Source organism: Triturus cristatus, chromosome 12 (assembly GCF_964204655.1).
Source record: "Triturus cristatus chromosome 12, aTriCri1.1, whole genome shotgun sequence".
Lineage (NCBI taxonomy): Eukaryota > Metazoa > Chordata > Amphibia > Caudata > Salamandridae > Triturus > Triturus cristatus.
This window is the reverse complement of record NC_140595.1, coordinates 637920521-637933540: the sequence shown is the minus strand read 5'-3', so window position 1 is coordinate 637933540 and position 13020 is coordinate 637920521. Positions and strand designations below refer to the sequence as shown.

At 46.9% G+C, this 13020-nt stretch overlaps 1 protein-coding gene across 10 annotated transcripts in view; it reads left to right on the top strand.

Annotated features, from left to right (window-relative positions):
* Positions 1 to 1462: 1462 nt before the first annotated feature.
* LOC146776455 (uncharacterized) overlaps positions 1463 to 13020 on the top strand; it is a 228479-nt gene continuing 216921 nt past the window's right edge. For 9 of the 10 annotated variants that reach the window (XR_014971994.1, XR_014971990.1, XR_014971995.1 and 6 more), the window contains exons 1-2: positions 1463 to 1550; positions 1644 to 1752. The gene's annotated coding sequence lies outside the window, so the exon portion shown is untranslated. Of the gene's footprint in view, positions 1551 to 1643; positions 1753 to 10124; positions 11773 to 13020 lie in introns of those variants that run through there. The other variant, XR_014971989.1, reaches the window with a different exon arrangement.

The window sequence follows — 13020 nt, the reverse complement described above, 5'->3', positions numbered from 1 at the left end:
ACCCAATACACGCAAGGCACCCCAAATTACGCAAACCAGACTGATAATAGACTATAATGATTTCAGCACAGTGATCAGAAAGAGCCTCATGAAACATTGGAACATCCTACTAGCTGACAAAGCATTGAGTGAAAACATCACTACTAAACCCCTCATTGCGTACAGACGCGGCAGGACCCTGAGAAATAGATTGAGTCCCACTGTTCCACATTGCTCCAAAACCACCACCTTGCTCACACCACATGCCAAAGGTTTTCACAAATGTGGGTGTTGTGGAGTGTGCAAATGGGCACAGAATGGAATCAAGGAATTCAAGAGTTACCACAAACATCGCTATGAAATCAAAGGGAACATTAACTGTAACACCAAATTCGTAGTGTACGTACTGGAGTGCTCCTGCGTTAGCCAGTATGTGGGCAGCACCATCAGGGCACTTAAAGACCGCATTGGTGAACATGCTAGAGCAATTCACCAACAGGACACACGGTACCCCATGGCACTACACATTGCATCAGGCCCATCCCAGGGCACGCACAAGAGATTCTCCTTTTTTGGAATTGACGTGGCCCAACCTAACATAAGGGGGGGGGGGTAACCGAGAACTTAGACTGAGAAGACTTGAGGCGACCTGGATTATGCACCTACACACTGTGAGACATGGCCAGAACACTGACCATGAATTACAATACTTTTTGGGCTCTTAGGACTTCTGCATGGCCCCCCCCCACCTTCCCTTTTTGTTAGCATTCTCTATGATGATTTATACTGAGTAATGGGGATCCCTTTGAGTCATCTCCCATACCCTTCTTTGTCAAGAAGGTATGACTCACTTGCCCTTTGTTCTGTCCCCTCCTTTTTTCATTACAATAGTCCTTCGCTCTATTTTAGTTGCACATTTCTTGCCAAGATACTTTTAACTCATTTATTTTATTGAATTTGTCATTTGCTCTTCTTCCAATTCCTTATTTCTTACTCTAGCATATTTATTTATGTTTTTGTGATTCATGTTCACCAACCAAATATTTACGTGTTTTCCGCGATTCGAAGTCATCTTCGATAAATTGCCCTATATGCATGATTCCTTCTGACGTTGTATTGTTTGTAACCTGTTAAAAAATATTTTTTTTGGTGACACATGTCATCATTTTATTTCAATGTCCTACTATATATGCACAGATTGGGTTAATTTTATTTTCATTGTTAACAATTATGCAGTTCAAGAACGTGATGTTTCCTTCGTTCTCAATACTCCCGTTTGTACCGACTGCTATACTGTAAAGTCGGCTCTTACTCATGTGACATCATTATTGTGTAGTAATATGTTAAACCTTTTCGTTTTGCATTTTTCCAGTTGCCTTATTCCTCCCCTCTTCCTATACACCACCTTCACTTTTCATCCTTGTGTCCATCACTTCCTGTACACAACAATAGGCAGCACGGTTAGCACTCTAGTCGTTGGACTCCAAACAGGATTTATACCACTTCCTGTTTCCACCCGGCCTCCCATTCTCAATTACGAGACGAGCATAGGCTGTTTCCTGCACTTACAGGTAAGGCACACTTTCGACCCACGTGTAATTTGAGTTTTAGTTTCCCTCTTCGATGTGCCAGTACACTTACCGGTTACTCGTGCTTCCTTACAGGCTCCGCCAGTGCACGGACGTACGCGCCCGTGTTCTCCCAGTACCTTCATAGCCTTACCTTCGGCTCCCATTACCCTTTAACCGGGTCGGATTTATCAACGGTTCACCGGTGAGTCGCACATTTTCTCCTTCACTTGGCTTACGCTATATATTTACCCTTCACTCACTTTTCTTTGGTCTTTGCCCAGTTTTGGGTATGCTCCGATGAGCTAATTGAGTTTATTATTATTCTTTTTTCATTCCTCTGCTCCCATTTTAGATACCCGCATAACGCTCTACTCGGGTACTTTTATCCCCTTCTTTCTCACCACACGACCATCACCATCGTGCATGCTGTTGTTTTCCTCTGTGTTTTCCTTTTCACTGTGTTTTAGTCGAGCCTCCTGCATTGTTAGCCCACCATGCACACCTCCTCCCTTTTTATTTGCTATCGCTTATTTGTAGCATTCTGGCTACACCGTGTTCATTCCTTTTACTTTGCCGCTCACAATTTTACCTAAATGTAGCTCTAATTGTGTATGATGTAATACATTGGGGTTAATTTTTCTCCTGTTCATCCTGATTGTTAATAATGTTGTGCTATTTGTTAAGAACACTTTCATCTGCAGTACAGCACCTATGCCACTTGTGCTCAATTTTCTTCTTAATCTAAATGATTGTTTTAATTTGTGTATTTTCGCTCAACACTGATATGTTTTGCTTTTGTGCTTTACAAGCCATGTCGCTCTGACGTGCGCGCATTACTAGTTGCTTTACTCTCCTATTTCACTCGCGCTCAGGTGTGCCTTCTTTTTTCATTTCATTGTATGCGCAATATGCACATTTTCCCATTGATGACCTTCTTTCCTCTTGGTTAATTTTCTTTTCTTTCCAAATCCACGATTACTGTCTTGCGGTAAGTTAGTACTGTGAACTACTAGTCAATTTTCTCTTATGGGTTTTTCACTGTTATTTGGGTGTTGTGTGATGTCACCACACTAGTTCAAGATGCTTATATTTTTCACATATCATGATTATGTTACATTATATCATTTCCAGCCCTGAAGAGTCACAGGCATCGACCTGTTGACGAAACACGTGTCGGCTGGCGTTGTTGCTTTTCTCATGAATATTGCTTACATAAAACTGCTTTAATGGAACTTCCGCTGTCGACCTTCAGATAATTTCTCATTTTGTATCAACTGTTTATCTATTACGTGTGCCCGGTTTTGCTCTATATTCCCACGGGAGATGTGTCCCCTCAAGTTAGTGTGTTGTCCAGTGACATGGCCTGGGCCCATGGTGTGTATTGTATGTGCATGTGTGTGTGTCCACATCCCTGTTCATACACAGACAGTGTTCCCTTGATATGTTCGTATTGTTGATGCTTGCTGAGTGGTACTGGGTTAATCCCACTACTTTTCCAATGGGCTACCAGATGTGTGGGTGCATGACTCACTCCTGTTAATTGGTGTATCATCATTGGGATTTGTCAGTTCTGAGTGTTGATGATGTTGTCAGACACAGATGGGACACAGTGAGGGTTCCTCAAGGCACTTTTTTGTTTGCAATATCATGTAGTTGTCCCTAGGTGGTAGTTTTCAGTGATTGAGACATTTGTATGTGTGTGTGACTGCTCCCACTTGTCGGGTTCACGGCAGCGATGCTGGCAGGTGTCAGCATGGGTGCCTTGTGTTCCTCCTTGGCATCTGCATAGTCCTGGGACAGTGGCAGGGATTGTGAAAGTCACATGAGCTTTGAGGTCATGGCCATGTACCGCATACTGTGCAGTGTGTCTGTCATTCCCCAGGGTTGTAAACAGTCCTTGTGTGATGTGTGTGTGCACCTTAGTTTCTGCCAACATTCCTGTGTTTGTCATGTGCAATGTCACCTGTCCATGTGGGCTTCACAGGTTCACATTGTTGTAGTTCAGGTGTGTGGTGTTGATGGTGAATTGATGTGAATGTTTGCATGGATGGTCCCTCAGCTCCCGTTTGTCCATGGATGAGGGGCCATGCTGAGTGATTTGTGTTTGTGTATGTGTGATGTACCTTTGTGGCACAGGACACATGTCCGGTTTTCCCAGTTTGTATGACATCTGCCTTTGTCATCACAGTGGAGGTGTCATGCATGCTTGTGTCACACCAATGTCTTGTCCCTGGGGATTGTGCTGTTGTGTGTCAGTCTCTTGCTGTGTTAGTTGGTGTTCATTCCAGCTAGTGTCACATGTGTCTGTTGCGCTCCCTCTCATCTCCCAACGCCTGATTGCCCACTGAGGGTGTCCCAATGATGGTTTACTTTTGTATGGCACTGTGTCCACATCTGTGTCACTGTGGTTCAGCCCCTCTCATGTGTTGTGTAGTTGCCTGTGGATACTGTGACACACACACACACACACACATGTTGTGTCTGATGTGCAGTGTGAGTTTGCCTGTTTGTGTTTGTGCATCTGCACCAGTGCATTGGTATTGCTGTTGTGGGCCTTTGTCTGGATGCTGTTTCTGTGATTTTGCATGCTGTCCCTGTGAGTCATTTTACATCATTCTGCACATTCATCCTGGTTGTTGGGTGCCATTGCTGGCATGGAATGTGAGTTAGTGAGCTGACACCTACCGTCTACACATGTTGTTTTGGTTGGTGTGTCTATTTTCGAGATGTGTGCATGCTTTGTGATGGTCACTTCTGCTGTTGTGTCATTGTACGCTGTGTGCATTGTCAGCTCCCATGTGTGGTGCTTTTCTGCACATGGCCGAGAGTATTATTTTTTCACAGCACTGTTTGCCTCAACACATCTCTGTGTGTATGGGACACAACCACTATTTTCCCCCAGAAGTGTTTGATGTGTTGGGAGCAGGGATCATACATGCTGTTAGTTATTTGCAGCTTTGACCATGATGACACTTACCTTTTGGTCACTGTGTTGAGGGGGGTTTGGTCCCCATCACCACAATGCTCCACATCTGCTGCATTTTGTGAGCCCCCACTTGACTTCTGTTCTACACAGTGAGGGGGTGTTCTTTTTACATTGCCACAGTGCTATGGTGATGCTTGCCTTGTGTTTGTCACACTCATGTGTTGGTCACACATGTGCTGTTACATACATTGTATGCTCGTAGCCATATTCACTGTTGTGGGCATTTGTCACAATCTACACACTGTTGTCATGATGTCGTGGGGGATGTATTTTGCGGACATACCGGATGTTTGCGTATGCTGGATGTGTTGCGCATCACCCATCCTATGGCTGGGGGTGGCAGGGGTGATGGGCAACAGGTCCCCTATGAGTGAGGGTGGCAGGGGTGATGGGCAACATAAGCCCTGTGAGTGGGGGGGGCAGGGGTGATGGGCAACAGGTCCCCTGTGAGTGGGGGTGTCAGGGGTGATGGGAAACATAAGCCCTGTGAGTGGGGGTGGCAGGGGTGATGGGAAACATAAGCCCTGTGAGTGGGGGTGGAAGGGGTGATGGGCAACATAAGCCCTGTGAGTGGGGGTGGCATGGGTGATGGGAAACAAAAGCCCTGTGAGTGGGGGTGGCAGGGGTGATGGGCAACAGGTCCCCTATGGCTGGGGGTGGCAGGGGTGATGGGCAACATAAGCCCTGTGAGTGGGGGTGGCAGGGGTGATGGGCAACATAAGCCCTGTGAGTGGGGGTGGCAGGGATGATGGGCAACAGGTCCCCTGTGAGTGGGGGTGTCAGGGGTGATGGAAAACATCACCCCTGTGAGTGGGGGTGGCAGGGGTGATGGGAAACATAAGCCCTGTGAGTGGGGGTGGCAGGGGTGATGGCAACATAAGCCCTATGAGTGGGGGTGGCAGGGGTGATGGGAAACATAAGCCCCGTGAGTGGGGGTGGCAGGGGTGATGGGCAACAGATCCCCTATGGCTGGGGGTGCCAGGGGTGATGGGCAACAGTTCCCCTATGAGTGGGGGTGGCAGGGGTGATGGGTAACATAAGCCCTGAGAGTGGGGGTGGCAGGGGTGATGGGAAACAGGTCCCCTGTGAGTGGGGGTGGCAGGGGTGATGGGCAACTGGTCCCCTGTGAGTAGGGGTGGCAGGGGTGATGGGCAACAGGCCCCCTATGGGTGGGTGTGTTAGTGGTGCTGGCCATGCAACCCGTATGGTGGGCTGTTGTTAGTGGCCAGGATATGTATCCCCTGTGTGTGTGTGCCATTTTGCGGGTACGTGTCGTTTGTTTATGTGGTAGGTGTCTGACTTACCGTCTGCACCGTCGGTGTCGGTCCCTGATCCGGTCATAGATGTAGAGTACTGGTATGACCTGCGCGATGGGATTCATGATGTGTTCGTGTCGTACACGCTGCTTGTTGCTCCGTCTCGTACCCACTGCAAGCTGTTCCGTCTCGTAGCTGTGTATTGAGTTGTGGCGCGAATCGTAGCTGATATGCTTGTTTTCCGGATGCTGTGACGTGCCATACGTGACGACCCGTCCGGCGCGTAGGAAGTACGCATCGTACTTGTCATGCCAGAAACTGCTATGGATACTGCTTCTGGGCGACACGGTTCCTCTTTGGGAGTTACGGCACGGACGGAGAATGGGTCTTGATTCACAGCCTACGTGTCGGTCGTGTTTTTGGCAGTTATGCGCATCGTACTTCCTATACAGGACGGACCGGCTCCGGGTACGTGTCGGTCGCAGGGTAAGGCTACGGACAGCTGTCCAACCGGCCATCGAAATCGGCCCCTAAGTCTTTATTTGAAATCTAAAGAATGAGAATAAGCCTGCTAACTGTTAATCTGCCGTGCTGCTCCATTACTTATTAGCGATTGGCCCCCATACTCACTTTCTGCCGAGACAACCTTTCACTTTACTTGTTTGACATTGCTTGCGCATCAAAATGCTTCAATCGCTTCTTCACAGCACCAGACTTTCAGCCACACTTCAACTAGTGCGTCTTCAAACATCTTTATCATAGCTCGTTTTCCAAAGTTATTGTTATTTCTACCTGACTGTAGACCTGCATTATTCAAACCTGCATCGTTACCTGCACGCGCCGCAAGCTCCTTTTGTTCTCCTTAACGCCTCCATTGCTTCATCGACGTCACCCCTTTGTGCCGTACAGAGTACGCTGAGCGCTGTCTGCTGTCTTCGTTCTCCTGCGCGCCTCCTTTGCTTCATCGACGTCACCCCATTGTGCCGCACAAAGTACTTGACATGCCATGTCTTGACGCTAAACTCCTTGTCGTTGCTAAGTAACCAGTTCTTAGCCACCAATGCTGCCCTCAGAAACCCCTCTGCTTCTCTGACAACGCGCTTGGGAAACATTCAAGCGCTGCCTGCCAGGCCTGCCTGGCCTCTTAATACCGCTTGCACTCAAGAGACCAGCTACCTTTAATGTCAATGGCACACTACTGTACTGTACAGCACAATTCCTAATATCGTCTTGGAATTAAGACACAAGAACACAAAAGTTCTTACTCGTTGAAGCTTTCCTGCATGCCTTCTTCAAAAAAGTCACGTTATACTCTTACTCTATATGTGAAACCCTAATTTCTCCTCTGAAGTGACTGGCTCATCAACCTCCTGCATAACATTCTACGGTGACAAGCAAACCTTCTACAGTGTCAAACACAACTTTTACGGTGACAAGCACACCCGCTTGTCAATTTACAGCTCATCATTACTTCTTTGGTGACAAGCACAGCTGGTTATTTAATTACTTCTTTGGTGTCAAGCACACCATTTCCTTCACTACGGTGACAAGTACACCCTCGTATTGAAAAGTACTTACCTATCTCTATTACAATTATACCAATTTTAACAATTTTTACTTGTCTACACACCTGTCTAAAATGCAAAATGTTACTCCTCCCCCGTTTTTTCTCTCCAACCCTGGTGACCCTGTCATATGATGGTCTAAATGGAAAAAAAGTTTTCCTTAACTACGCCAGAGTTTGTGGGGTATTGCTAAGCGCAGAGAGAAAATCAGCACTACTTTTACATTGTCTGGGTCCTGAAGGACAAGAAGTGTTCGAGCATCTTCCTGAATTGGGCGAGAGTGTGTCTGATAGTCTCAATGATTTTGAGATTTGCCTAAAGAACCTTGATAAACACTGCCTCCCAAAAGTCAGCAATATTCTGGAGCGTTACCATTTTGGAAGGCGAATACAAAAGCCAGATGAATCTGTTGAGGCATGCATTACCGTTCTCCGTAAGTTAGGTGCCACTTGAAAGTTTGATAGGTCCCTTGACGAGCGCATACACGATCAGTTCATGTTAGGATGCAATGTTGAACAGATTAAAGATGAACTGTGGCAGAAGGATGACCCTAAATTAGATGAGATGATTTCCATGGCTAAGAGGATTGAACACTCTCTTACCTGTGTCGAAGTCATCAAGAAGGAAAATGGTGTCATAGAGGAAAAGGTGCACGCTGTGACAAAGAACTCACTAAGACCTACTTTGAAACAGCGTGAACCCGCTTTGAAACAGTGTGAACCTGCTTTGAAACAGCATAAACCCGTTCGTTCCTCTCCAACTCTCAAACCCAAGGGAAACTACAAGGTGAAGGAAGTGCTACCGATGTGACATGGTTGGTCATCTTGCTAATGACAAGTCATGTCCTGCTCTCACATCTAGGTGTCTCAATTGTGGGAAAGTTGGTCACCTAGCTAAAGCTTGTAGAGCCCAAAAAAACAAGAAGGGCAGACGTGTCAAAGAAGTTTCTCTAGAGGATGAGACTGATTCTGATGAGTTGCACTGTGGGGAAGTTTTAGTACAAAATGGACAGAACAAGTGCAAGGGTCCCGTTGATGAGGTACAAGTGAATGATTATAACATCAAAATGCTTTTCGACTCGGGGGCGAAAATTTCCCTCATCCCCAAAGAGTTCTTTGACAAGAAATTGAATCTGAAGGTGAGAGTTTACAAACCTGATATTAGGCCACTAGCTTATGGTGGTCAACCCATAAAGTTGTTTGGTTATTTTATGGGCAACATTTAATACAAAGGGAGACCGACTGCTGGGAAAATGTATATCTCCTGTAGAGGTGACAGTATAATTAGCTGGTTTCCCCAGGCTGACTTGGGTGTGTCGTTGGTTCCTGGTGACGATCTCTGCATCATCCTCAGAGACATCTCTCCGCATCCTGTCCCTTTGAATGTTGTTTCAGGTGAGGTTGGTCAAAGCTGTACTTTATGCACTGAGTTCAAAAGCGTTTTCAGTGAGAGATTAGGATGCCTCTCGGGTTGCACACACAAGATCACACTTAAACCTGGTGCTGTTCCCGTGACTTATAAGGTGCGCTGTGTACCGTTGACCATGAGGGAGTCTATGCACTCTGAACTCGAGAAGTTAAGGAAAGAAGGGATCATCATTGAGACAGAAGCGAGTGAGTGGTTGGCTCCAGTCGTTCTTGCACGCAAGGCCTCTGGAGAAGTGAGATTGTGTGTGGACCTTTGTGCCCTCAACTGGGCAGTTGTATCTGACAAGTGCCCTCTTCCCAACATCTCAGAGATGCTAGCTCAATTAAAGGATGCCCGAGTTTTCTCCACTCTGGATCTCAAGGCGGTCTATCATCTGGTCTAAATTGATGATGAGTCCATGGACCAGACGGCCTTCATAACCCCTTTTGGAACTTATAAATTCACTTTTATTCCTTTTGGCTTGAACTTTGCAGCCTCCATATTTCAAAGAGTCATGGAAGACGTGTTGTGTGGCGTGGAGGGGGTTAAGATATATCAGGATGGCGTCCTGGTTCATGGCACTTCTCAACAGGAACATGATGAGAGACTTAGGACCGTACTCGAGAGATTTAGCGCAAGAGGTTTGATCTTGTGTGAGAACAAGTGCAAGTTTAACCTCTCAGACGATTACCTGGGCCACAGTTTGACTGAGGGAGTTGTTAGACCTAGGAATCGCCTTGTGAAAACCATTGAGGAGCTCCCCATTCCACGATCCAGGGACGACCTAGTCATCTTTTTAGGGATGGGGGAGTACTATAATAAATTTGTTCCCCAGTTCGCATGTCGCACCTTCACGTTAGGATCCCTCCTAAAAAAGGGAGTGAAGTTTCCTTGGTCTCCTCGGTGCCAGTTGGAGTTTGAGGGTGTCAAGGCACTAGGTTCTGCTCCCTTTCTTCAGAGCTTTGACACTTCTTCGAGTTCGATTCTGATCACCGATGCCAGTTCAAGGGGTTTGGGCACCGTCCTTAAACCAGTGAAAGTCGGCAAAGAAGTAACCATCATGTTTCTTTCCCGAGCACTTGTTGGTCCAGAGCTACAATACTCCGTGATTGAGAAGGAAGCACTGTGTATTTTCAGGGCCATCAAGAAATTCAAAAAAATTCTCTGGGGTAGCTTGTTCGTTGTCCAGTCAAATCACAAACCGTTAAAGGACGTGTTCTGCAAAAGGAGTTTAGACACTGTCTCCTCCAGGATATGTCAGTGGGTGATTGCTCTACAAGATTATGACTTAGTTTTGAAATATATACCCGGCGCAGAGAACAAAGTCGCTGACTGTCTCTCTCACCTTGTCTCCAAACAGTGTGGGAGTGTCCCGATTGACCCCGAGGATGCGAGGAAAGATGATGACTACAAGGTGTGCGAGATTGTGGAAGGAGTAATTTCCGAGGCAGAATGGAAAGGCGCCATGAAGAGTGACTTGGTTATGAATAAAGTATGAAGGTTGGTGTCCGAAGGCTGGACAGGCATCAGGACCCTTGAGTGAAAGTGTTCGGAAGTTCTGGAACGTTTGAGACGAACTCTCCATGAGTGGTGGCTTGCTTTGGAGTTGCACCAGGCTTATTCCTCCATCAACTGTTAGAATGAAAATTATTCACTTGGCCCACCAAGGGCACCAAGGTATCTCCAAAACCAAGGAAAGGGTTCGTTTGCACTTCTGGTGGCCAGGCATTGATATCCTAGTGGAGCGAGTAATAAGAGACTGTATGGAGTGCAATGCTTGTGATAAGGCTTACAAGACTAGAGTACAACCAATGGTCATACGAGAAGCGCCCACACGATGTTGGCAACACGTAGCCTTGGATCTTTTGGGGCCTGTCACTGGTAAAGCGGGCCAATCTTACGTCCTTGTGTTAGTGGACATGTACTCAAGATGGCCTCAAGTCAAAGTTACACCGAGCATAGAAACTAGGGGCATTACCAAGTTCTTGGAGGACATATTTTTGCAGGAAAGGGCTCCCAGAATCCCTTTTGACTGACAACAGCGCTCAGCTCGTGTCAAGAGAAATGAAAGAGTTCTTAACCGAAAAGGGGATCAAACACAAGTGTTGTTCCCTCTACCATCCCGAGTGCAATGGTATGGTAGAAAGGTTCAACCGTGTACTAAAAGAGTCAATTCAACTGGCTAAAGAACAAGGCAGGGACTGGAGGTCTGGAATAATAGAAAGAGTGATGATCTATCGCTTGACCCCCCACTCTACCACTGGGAAAATCCCTTTTGAATTGTTTAGGGGCCGCATTGCCTACACTTATATGTTTCAGTCTTGGATGAGAGGGAAAAGTGGTGGCATTGAAGATCGCAAGGGAGCTCAATTGTTGGCACTCCAGGATCTCAAGTCAGCAAACTTTGACATGAGACATGCTGTCTCTCACACGAAGGTATGCGTGGGTGACCGTGTGAAAGTACGTCATCCTCAGAAATCTGCTGGTGCAAAATTCTCTCCACCTTTTAAGGTAACCAAACTATTTCGTAATGCTGTGAAATCGATGATGGGCGCATATGCAATTTAGGTATGATTACCAGCATGCGTCCCATTACTCCCTCTGAACAAAATAACCTACCTGTTCCCTCCAAGATTTCCTCTCCTTTATGCAGGAGCCCTCGCATGTGTGAAGCTCCTGAGGCTTTACGTGACTTTGTTTTAAACTGATTGTTCTCCCATATTCTTGTGACTCGCAAGCTTTAGGTTACATGTGAGCTTGCCCATGCCTTGTTATTTCTATGTGTTGTTATGTTCTTGCTTTAGGTTTGGGGGGAAGGTGTGTGGTAATTGCCTGACATGCTGCCGTGTGTCAGGCAGCTAGTTCCATGTAGAACATTTATGTAATCTAGAATGTTGATTCTTGAAACTCTGAGCTGTGTGTTCAGAAGTCAGTTACTGCAGTGCACCCTGTGGATAGGACGTTGCTGTACCTGAAGTCTACAATAAACAACTCAACCTTCAACGCTACCCTGCCTCCTGTACTTCTTCACACCAGGTTAATGTCATGAAAATGCATGCAATTCCACAGGCTCAATACCCATTCCAGACTCTGTCTACTCCGATCCCACAAGAATATATCATGCACTTGCAACAGGAAATTCGTTCTTTCATCTGGAATGGAAAGCGCCCAAGGATCTCCAACGTCCTAATGATGCAGCCTCTGGACAGGGGTGAGCTGGCCTGCCCTAATCTCCTCGAGTATTACTGGGCCACCCACTTGAGATACATCTCTGAATGGGTGGTACACGATAGTGAAAAGCACTGGTTCCACGTGGGCAGGGCAGTAGCCTGTCGATCTCCGTGGTATCAAGCCTGATTACCCAAGCTGCGCATTGCTTATATTGCTATCCCCACTAAGACAGTACTCGACATATCGGACAGACTGGCACGTATGTGGGGACTTACAACCTTCCCCTCACCTCATTTCACACCTGCGCTGTCGCCCCAATCCTTCCACAGCTGGAGGGATGGTAACTGTAGGACACTGTGTGACCTTTTTATTGGGGCCTCCACAAAGTCATTTGACCAGTGCAGGGCTGACTACCACCTCCCGGAGACAGTGAGACTGCAAAATTGCCAGCTGCGACACATGGGCGCTGCACCCTTCCATTTATCCTGTTGTTGTCCAGCCCTAAACCCCCTTTGAGAAGTTGGTGACAGTGTATGGCAGGTCTAGGGGACTCATCTCCAACATATGCCACATGCACAACACTCCACATTCCCTTGCACCCACACATACCAGTCTACTCGGCAGGCTACTATTACTGAGAGCATTTCACTCATACAATGAGAGACCCCATGGCGGAATATACCCAAAACATCAAAACATACCAGAGCATATCCCTCAGCGTATTAGCTTATGTTTCAATGTTATTATACAGCGGTCCCCCTCTCCACCACTTACCCCTCTACTTCCTCCCTTTGCTGGCGATGTGACCTGGCAGTGGGGGATTTCTGCCATGCATGGTGGTCCTGCAGCCTCATCACTACCTATTGGAAGGCGATCCTGGGTCACATTAAAGTCACTGTGGGGTTCCTGCTCCCTGCCTCCTACCTCACAGTTATCCTTGGTGTCCAACCTATTGCCCTGGAAGCTTTGACCCACGCTGACTTGAAACGTCTTAGCTACATGTAGCATGGCAGCTCGTGACATTAGCTTGGAAAAAGATCACCCCCTCTCCATTGCCCAGTTGTTCGCTCACCTATGGCATGTGA